Source organism: Benincasa hispida, chromosome 11 (genome assembly GCF_027475165.1).
Source record: "Benincasa hispida cultivar pf3 chromosome 11, pf3_genome.v1.1, whole genome shotgun sequence".
Taxonomy (NCBI): domain Eukaryota; kingdom Viridiplantae; phylum Streptophyta; class Magnoliopsida; order Cucurbitales; family Cucurbitaceae; genus Benincasa; species Benincasa hispida.
This window is the reverse complement of record NC_143488.1, coordinates 40444271-40454969: the sequence shown is the minus strand read 5'-3', so window position 1 is coordinate 40454969 and position 10699 is coordinate 40444271.

The window sequence follows — 10699 nt, the reverse complement described above, 5'->3', positions numbered from 1 at the left end:
TTGAAAGTAGTCATGGTGTGATCTGTGGTTGAACTGTATTGGATAGGTGGTCTGTTCAGGTGAAAAAGAGTTAGCCTAGATATAAGTTAGACAGATGGATAACTGTTTGAGGGGAGGCTCGATGGTCCTTTGTTTGAGAGGAGAATTGTTGGGAATGCGACCAAAGTCCCACATTTGTTAGATAAGAAGAGGATCATGGGTATATAAGTAAAGATGACTATCTCTATTGGTATGAGGCCTTTTGGGGTGAAACCAAAAACAAAACTATGAGGGTTTATATCCAAAGTGGACAATATCATACCATTGTGGAGATAGTTTGAGGATCTTATCCTTATCAACTGACAATGGATTAGAAAAGCTCTCCAAAGGTCCATTTAGCTTTTTGCAACTTTTCTTTTCCCTCTATTTTTCCATATTACAACTTCTGATCTTAATATAGCTTTGTTTCTTTTTTGTTTATCATTTTGTTTCTGACTTGGAAGTTTTGGAGATGCACATCAGTATGTTTGAAATTTATATGGACAATATTCTTTTTATTTATGCTATTAATGATGATCTTTCTAATTCTTAATTGTCTTCTTTTGTGTATTGCTGTGTTGGGTGTATGTGCAACTGGCATTGTGTTCTAATTCTTTTTTTTCTGATGTTTGGTTATGAGTTTTGTTCATTTCTCAATGCACATTTTTCCTTTTTTTTTTTTAATAGGGTAAAAAATTTGTCATTGGTGGAATATTTCCTTAATTTATTTTAATGTCTCTTTCTCTGTGACAAAGTGGGCTGCTAGATGAAGATATTAAATTTGCGACTACACAAGCAGGATACACTTTATTTTCTTATGTTCTTTTCAAAGTTTCATTTACGTAATTTTATGTTTGATGAAATAGCAAAGTTTCTAGTTTCTTTCTACAACTTAGTACGATACATACGTGTAGCTATTTTGTAGTTTCAAATGTCCTAAAAGGCACAATCAATTAATTGAGCGTCTCTTCAGGTGGGCTATCTTTGAAGTAGTTATATTTGTCTCTTTTTAATTGTGAACATGTGTTACGAAAACAACAATTACATAAAACAACGTAAAAGAATCAACACACAAACGTACGTGGTTCATTAACAATGTGTTAGCTACGTCCACGGGATAGAGTGAGAACAATATTATTAGAAAGAATATTTTATGAATACACCAACAACGCCTCTAGGGTTAGAGAATTTCTATAGTGAACTATCTAAACCCTAGAGTCATAATCGTAAATAACTTCAAATAAATAAATATGCTAAATACGAATTCTGAATAGGTTTAGTGCAAATCAGAAGCGAGATCCCGTACTTGATTGTTCAAAGCGCCAACAAATAAATTCAAGGCATTCCAACAACATGACTAGACATCAATATCTTATTCCTTTGCTATCCCTCAATGCTCATCATCTATTAATTTTTAAATTCTTCTTTCTCAACTTGTTTGTTTTTCTTCGTTTCTATTTTTTAATTGTTTTTACGTTTCACTTATTTGCAAACGAGGTATATTTTGAATTTTGATTTAATTTTGGATTCCTGCATAGTATTTAGTGCAAGATCTCATTTTGATCCTTTCAAATCTAGAACTTTTCATTACAATTTTTAGATTTGTATCCTAGAATTTATAGTCTAATTTAAATATACTTGGTCTTAAATTACCATATTTGTAATTTTTAAACTACATAAGCTTACATTTAAAGACACGTTAGTCTGTAAACAAACAATATGTTAATAAAATTCTATTTCTCATTTCTAAATATGCAAGTTAAATATATAAATTGGTTATTCTTGGTCTCTTTGATTTTCAGAATGCTTAAATCTAGTTTTTTCAATGTAAAATGTCTTGGAAATTTGCATCAAATTGTATTGTTGGATATGATAGTTTTGCTTTTGTGGATGCAAATGTTTTGAGCTTGTCACTTCTTTGTGCAATCTATTAAAATCTTCATAGAGCTTTCAATATTTTTCCTCCTTTAAAAATGTTTTTTATGGCTCATTCAGCTCATGTCGTTTCCCTTTTATGCAGAAATTAATCAATTGGTTGCTATAGATTTAGAGCTAAAAACATTGAAAATTATTTATTTTCTGATTAAAAGGGAATAGTAAGCTTCTTCTGTTTTTTTTTTTTTTTTTTTTTTTTTTCATTTTTGAAGAAAATAATCTCAAATTGAAACCAACGGTTAGTTTCTTAACAGTTTTTTACAACAGAAACGTATTCATATAAATAGTAGTTACATTTACCTTCTATGCAGTACTTTTACATTTTTCTGTAAACAAAATACATGTAAAGAAACTTATCTCTATAAAATCTTCAAGAAATAAACATCTCCCCTTTCCGTGGACGTAGGCCATGTGTTAGGCCGAACCACGTACATGCTCGTGCTCCTCTCTTCTCTTCTTTCTTCTCATCAATTTGCATGCTTGATTTTCTCCTTTGATCTCTGCAAATCACAAGAAAGAAAACAGGCAAGGCAAGGGTTTCGAGAGAGAGAATTTTTCTTTTTCAGAAAAGAAAAGAAAGTTTGAAAGAATACCATCAAAAGTCTCAGTCGGCTTCATCTCTCCCACTGATTTGAGTTAGTGGAGTTTCCCACGTGTTGCATTGCTAGCTAAGAGGTGTGTCACTTTATGTGCCTTTCATTTCACCTACCAACTTGAATTGAGCTGGTCTGCTTCTTTCTCGTGGGCCTGAAGACAAAATTAGCCCAACAATCTGGTATCAGAGCAAAAGACATTAAAGACTTCAATTATTGCAGTATCAAGATTACAAGATTCATTCAAGATGGCAATAGCAAGGTATGAAGTAGAGAAATTCGATGGTAAAGAAGATTTTGGCCCTTGGAAGGCAGAAATAAGAGCAATCCTCGGTCAGCAAAAGGCTCACAAAGCCCTAGTGGATCCATCTACTCTCCCAAATACTGTGATAGCTCAAGAAAAAGAAGATTGGAAGTTGACAGCTTATGGTACGTTAGTCCTAAACCTTAGTGATAATGTTTTAAGGCAAGTTATTGATCAAGAGACTGTTTATAAGATTTGGACAAAGCTGGAAGACCTATATGCCACTAAGGATCTTCCTAATAAAATGTATCTTAGGGAGAAGTTTTTTACTTTTAAAATGGATTCTTCAAAAACTCTTTCTGATAATCTAGATGAGTTTAAAAAGATTGTTGTTGAATTTAAAAATCTAGAGGAGAAAATAGGAGATGAGAATGAAGTATATGTTCTTTTAAATTCCCTACCTGAATCCTATAGGGAGATTAAAAATGCCTTGAAGTATAGAAGAGATAGCATAACCACTGATGCAATAGTTTTTGCCTTAAGAACTAGGGAACTAGAGTTACAAGTAGTCAAGAAGGAACAACCTAATGGAGAAGGATTGTTTGTAAAAGAAAATTTTAAACAAAATCAAACTAAGGACAGAAAACAATCTCAAACAGAGGAAAACAAACCTAAGCATACATTCAAGTGTAAGTATTGCAAAAAGAAAGGGCATTTAGTCAAAGATTGTTTCATACTTAAAAGGAAAAATCAAGAGAAAGAAAAGAAATCAAAAGGTAAGCAACTAGAAGCTTCTGTAGTTAAAAGCTCCTATATCTACTCAGATGTCTTAGCCTCAACCTTTGATAAGGTTACTCATGTCAACCCTCTAGGTAAACATGATTGAGTTTTGGACTCTGGATGTACATACCATATGACACCTAAGATCCTGGTTTAACTCATACAAAGAAATAGATGGGGAGATGGTTTACATGGGGAATAACCATGGCTGTAAAATTGAAGGTATTGAGTCAGTCTCCATGAAACTAAAGGATGGGACTATCAAACTTCTAAGGAATGTGAGACATGTCCCACTCCTTAAAAGAAACCTAATCTCCCTTGGTATTCTAGATGTTGTGGGGTGTGAATACAGGGGCAAGGGTGGAACTCTAGAGGTTCTTAAAGATTCTAAGGTAGTCCTTGTTGGGAAAAAAGTGAATGACTTGTTTGTAGTTAAAGGTGTAGAAATGATAAAAGGGGCATATGTTGCCACACCTAATGATCTAACAAAAGTTGATGTATGGCATAAAATGCTGTCTCATATAAGTGGCAAGGGGCTGGAAGCTTTGTCTAAACAAGAAATTGTACCAAAAAGAATCTCAGACAAGCTAACTTTCTGTGAACATTGTGTTTTGGGAAAGTAACTAGACATAGCTTTACCAAAGCACACCATTCAACTAAGTCAATCATAGATTACATTCACTCAGACCTTTGGGGTCCAGCTCAAACTCCTAGCCTAAATGGTTACAGGTATTTACTTCCTTTATTGATGACTTCTCAAGAAAAATCTGGGTTTTCTTTCTTAAATCTAAAGACCAAGTGTTTGATAAATTTAAATAATGGAAGCTCATGATTGAGAAGCAAACCTCTAAGGAAATTAAATATCTAAGGACAGATAATGAGTTAGAGTTTTGTAGTGAAGAATTTAATAAGTTTTGTAAGGAATCCAGTATAACTAGGCACAGAACAGTCGGATATACTCCCCAACAGAATGGGGTAGCTAAGAGACTCAATAGAACCATTATGGAAAGGGTCAGGTGCTAACTCTCAGATGTTATACTCAGTGAAAAGTATTGGGTTGAAGCTGCTAACTATACAATTTACACCTCAAATAGATGTCCTTATACATCCCTAAACTTTATGACCCCTGAAGAAAAATGGACAAAACATCCTCTTAACTTGGATAATCTAGGAGTTTTTGGATGTGTCGGTTATATACATCAAAATCAGGGAAAGTCTAGGACTGTGAAATGCATGTTTGTTGGGTTTACTAAAGGTGTAAAGGGCTTTAAGATGTGGAACCCTGCTGAGAAGAGGTTTGTAGTCAGTAGGGATGTTACCTTTAGAGAAAGGGAAATTTTCATGCAAAAGGAGAAGACTACAATAGAGGTTCCTAAAAGCCCTTCAACTAGGATTGAGGTGGAGGCCCAAAAGGACAAGTCAGTAGACCAAAACTCCCCTAATGAATAAGAAGAAGAAGGAGATGTTGAAGATCAACAAGAAGAAATCATTGAAGCTTAGCCTGATTTGAGTCAGTACTCTTTAGCTAGGGATAGGTAGAGAAGAGTGATTGTTCCACCAGCTAGGTATATAGAAACAAACTACATGAACCTAGTTTTAAATACAACCATAGCACCTAATGACCAGGAACTAGCCAATTTTGAGGAGGTTGTGAACTGCCCTGAGGCTAGGAACTGGATTGAAGCTATGTGTGAAGAAATGCAATCACTAAGTGTAAATGACACTTGGACTCTTGCACCCCTTCCTAAAGGGTGCAAAGCAATAGCTTCTAAATGGATCTACAAGCTAAAGGATGGATCCTCTAAGGATGAAAAGCCAAGGTACAAAGCTAGGTTAATGGTCAAAGGCTTCACTCAAAGGGAAGGCATTGACTACTCTGAAATTTTCTCACCAGTGGTCAAGCAAACATCTATTAGACTACTTCTATCTCTAGTTGCTCAGTATAATCTTGAACTAGATCAAATAGATGTTAAAACAACCTTCTTACAGAGTTATTTAGATGAGGTCATTTACACGGTTTAGCCTAAAGGTTTTGTTGGAAAGGGCAAAGAGGATCTGTATTGTCTCCCAAATAAGTCCATTTATGGCCTTAAACAGTCTCTTAGATATTGGTATAGGACGTTCAAATGACTACATTGAAAGTATTGGTTTTCAGAAAAGCAATTATGACATCTGCACCTATATTAATTCTACCTCTTATAAGAATAAGGTATATCTTCTCCTATATGTGGATGATATGTTGCTAGTTGGGACCACAAAAGAAGACCTAAATCATGTCAAAAATCTCCTAAAGAGAAAGCTTGACATGAAAGATATGGGCCATTCTAAAAAGATCCTTGGGATTGAAATAGAAAGAGACAGGGGATCCTCTACCCTAAGCATTAACCAAGCTAAATACTGTGATAAAGTAATCAGAAGATTTAATTTTTCTAATGCTAAACTAATGACTATTCCTATTGCTCAACACTTTAAGCTATCCTCAGATAATTCACCTAAAGAAACTAACATAGAACATTTAAAATAGATGCAAATGATGCCCTATAGTCAGGCTGTAGGAAGTCTAATGTACCTCATGATCTCTACTAGGCCTGACCTATCCTATTGTGCAAGTCTTGTTAGCAGATTTATGTCAAATCCAGGGAAAAGGCATTGGGAAGCTACTAAATGGATCCTTAGGTATCTAATTTGGTCCAAGCAGTCTAAACTAATCTATAGAAGTGTTAAACAAACAGACCTTGAGCTCTATGGATATGTAGACTCTAATTTTGATGGTGATCAAGATAAGAGAAGGTCTTTAATAGGATATCTTTTCTTATATGGCCCAAATTTACTAAGCTGAAAAGCTAACCTACAATCAATAACTGCCCTATCCTCTACCGAAGCTAAATACATGGCACTCTCAGAAGCAATAAAAGAGGCATTGTGATTAAAGGGCTTGATGGAAGACTTTAGTATCAATCATACAGTAGTTAAGATCTACTATGATAACTAAAGTGCAATCCATCTTTCCAAAAACCCACAATATCACTCAAGGACAAAATATATCGACATAAAATACCATTTTGTAAGAGACAGAATTGAAAAAGGGAAAATAGAAGATGTAAAGGTCCATACCTCAGAAAATGCTACAGACATGCTTACCAAACCGGTTTCGAAGCTCAAGCTCAACAAGTTCCTTGATCTTATCGGATTTGTTCTACCTGAAAAAGGTTAATCAGAGGTCGTATTCGGAAGGGAGAGGATTTACAGAGTTGAGATTAAGGTAGAGATTTGAAGAAAATAATCTCAAATTGAAGCTAATGACTAGTTTCTTAACAATTTTTTACAACAGAAATTTATTCATATAAATAGTAGTTACATTTACATGTTATGCAGTACTTTTACATTTTTCTGTAAACAAAATACATGTAAAGAAACTTATCTCTGTATAATCTTCAAGAAATAAATATCTCCCCTTCCCGTGGACATAGGCTCTGTGTTATGCCGAACCACGTACATGCTCGTACTCCTCTCTTTTTCTTCTTTCTTTCATCACTTTGCATCTTTGATTTTCTCGTTTGATCTCTACAAATCACAAGAAAGAAAATAGGCAAGGCAAGGGTTTCGAGAGAGAGAATTTTTCTTTTCCAGAAAAGAAAAGAAAGTTTGAAAGAATACCATCAAAAGTCTTGGTCGGCTTCATCTCTCCCACTGATTTGAGTTAGTGGAGTTTCCCACGTGTTGCATTACTAGCTGAAATGTGTGGCACTTTGTGTGCCTTTCATTTCACCTACCAACTTGAATTAGGCTGGTCTGTTTCCTTCTCGTGGGCCTGAAGACAAAATTAACCCAACAGTTTCGTTGATGGATTTCAATTTTCAACTACAGGTTGAGGAACTTATGTTTGTGTTTGAAGAAAAAACCATACAAAGAATGGAGCTTTTAGTTCTAACTTGGTTGAAATGGAAGATGCAAGCCATAACTCAATTTTCTTTCATTGATTATTTCCTCAGTACGATCACTATTGAGCAGCACATATCAAGTTCATCTTTCTCAAAATCTTCACCACTCATTCTAAGCTCAATGAGGGTTTGCTTTATTTAATCTTCTTTTTCTTTGCTCATTGGGTTTCTCTTCCATCTTTCTTCATGATCATCAGCTGTTAACTGTCCAATCAGCTGTTAACCCTCCAATGAGGGTTTGCCTCAGATTAAAGTTTGATCAACAGTTGATACCACTACCACCTTTCCTTTGGTGATGAAGTTTCAAGCAGATTGGATAGTTAACAGCTGATGATCATAAAAGAAAGGTAGGAGTTATGTTTTTCCTCCAAATTTATTTCGTGCTTGATTTTATTGTTGGTCTGTTGAGCTTAAAAATAGAAAATATAGGCATTATTTCTTTTAAAGATCTTTAAGAGAGAACAAGTTTCTTGATTCTTTCTCTTTTGTTCTTGTTTTTGCAGGATGTACTTATACGACCCTCCAAAGTAAACAACCAACTCTCTAGATCTTTAGACTTTAGAACCTTATGTATATATTGGTCAATATAACTTGTTGATAGGTTAGTAAAACAATTTGTTACTTTGTTTATAGTGAATTAGTTAATTTTTGTGTTTGTTGAAACTTGAATTGTATATATAAAAACAATTAAGATCTTATTTTGTGAATGTAGGGATAAAAAAAAGGTATTATTGTTTCTAAAAAAGACAGTACTGATTTACACGTGCTTAAGTGTATATATATTTATATATATTTATATATATATATATATATATATATATATATATTCAATAACAAATCGATAACAAACATTTAATAACAAACAATGACTAACAAAAAGTTGGTGAAAAACTAACATTAAAGATGATGTTCAATGTCGGTTGAAAATCGACATTAAAGATGGTATTCTATGTCGGTCGAAAACCAACATCGAAAGTAGTTGGCATTGAAATGTTGGTCATGTATAATGTCGGTTTAAAACCGACATTAAAGACAACTAATATTGAAGACCTTTAATAACATGATCTTCGATGATGGTTTTCAACCGACATTGTATCCCTATAATGTCAGTTTTAAACTGACATTAAAGCCCAATTTTTTTAGTAGTGGAATGAAGGTTAGACCAAGGCATCATAGGATACCTAGGGCATAAGGACTCTCAGGAATTAGCAACTAAAAACACTCCTGAGCAGCAAGGGAGCCAGGTCACACGATCCTCCTTTCCAACCTCAACCACTATCTATTTTACTTGCTCGAAGAGATCAACCAAATCTCTAAAATTAGAAGATTAGTTCCAAGTCTCATTAGTGCATAAGTAATCACCAACTTAACATGAAGAGAACTATTCAAATCCAAAATAACAACATTAATAAATTTTAACCTGTAATGTATGCTAAAATGCTGTACGACTTTTATATTTAATTATAGAAATGTTTTCAAATGATTGCTATTTAAATATCACAAAACATACAGTTGCATAGCTTGTTTAAAATTTTGCAACATAAAAAAAAAAAAAAAACCCCTATTGCAACATGTCACATATGTGGCGAATTAATCGCTGCAATTTATTTAATTCATAGGTTGTTGTAATATAGATATATTTGCATTCATTTGTAAATATGCGTTAGTTTAAGAGAATTGTTGCAATTCTCTATAAATTATAATTCATGTCAATATCGGAACTATATCGTTCTGCCATGGCGCATCACTTGCCTCGAAAGCAATGTGAATCATATAAGTTAGTTTACTCGTCAAGATTAATACAACCCCACTTCGAATGCACATTGAAAATTTATTGTTGTGCCATGGAACACCACTTACCTTGAATGTAAACTTAAGGTGACTTTAATGCAAATCGTATAAACCAGTTGTTTCCCAGTATTAACACAATCTCCATCTCGAACGCGCACTCAGAATTTAAGCTTCAACGGTTCAATTTTTCAAACCCATCTCACAAGACGAGTGACAACAACGACACATGTGTGGGGGAAAGACTTACCTACCGATCTAACCAAGTTTGCAAGTCCCTTAAAAAACTCTAGTATATTTACTCATTTCCCAACTTATAATTTTCAAGGTGTGATGACATATCTAGAATAATCTTTCATATGTGAAGGCTTGTCATGGCCAGAAGTCCACGTAATCACGTAATTTTTATAATTTTCCAAGGTGTGATGACATATCTAGAAAATTTTTCTGTTTGTTTTTTTAATATATTCATTTTAGCGATTTTATTTATTCTCAACTAAATAAAATTATATATATTAAATGAGCTATTTCTATTTTCTAATACAGTTTTCATTTAGAGAAAATACTATAAAATTTCTTAATAAAAATAATATTATTATATGTGTAAAAATATAATTTAATCCTATAATTTCTATAAATTAAAATTTAAATATTACAATATTGTCTAGCCTTCCATTTAAATACTAAACATTTATGGTTTAAGATTGAAAGTCTTAAATGTTAAAAAAAAACAAAAAATTAAAAATGTATTAAAATACGAAAATATTGAAATCAAAATTAGAAAGTAACTAATTTTTTGTATCATAATTTTCATAAAATGTATATAGATAAATAATAATTATTATTATAAACTCATATTTTATTTATGTAAATCGAATATGAGTTAATAATAATAATAATAATAATAATAATAATAATAATAATAATAATAATACTTATTATTATTTATTATTATATAATATATTCGTTGACGTGGGGTGGGGAATCGGGATGGGGATGGGGATTCCCGTCCTTGTTACTCAATGGAAAAAAAATTATCTCCGCTCCCTCTACCATTTTCTGTCCAATCGGAGATTTCCTGTCCCATTCGGGGTCAATCCCCACGAGACCTGGGCCTTGCAGGGTAATTGGACATCTCTAATCCTCACCATTTTAGAGTCGATAGAGGAACAATTGTTCTTTACTGTTCTTCATCCATATTGTTGGAAATGCATCAAATGTCCCACATTTGCTAGATAAAGAAGAGATTTATGGTATATAAGTGAGGACAACTATTATCAATGGTATGGATGGAAAGAAAAGTCATGAAGACTTATATTCAAAGTAGACAATAACATATCATTCCATTGTGGAGATGCATAGAGAGTTGTTGCTCAAATACTATATCTATTATTATTATT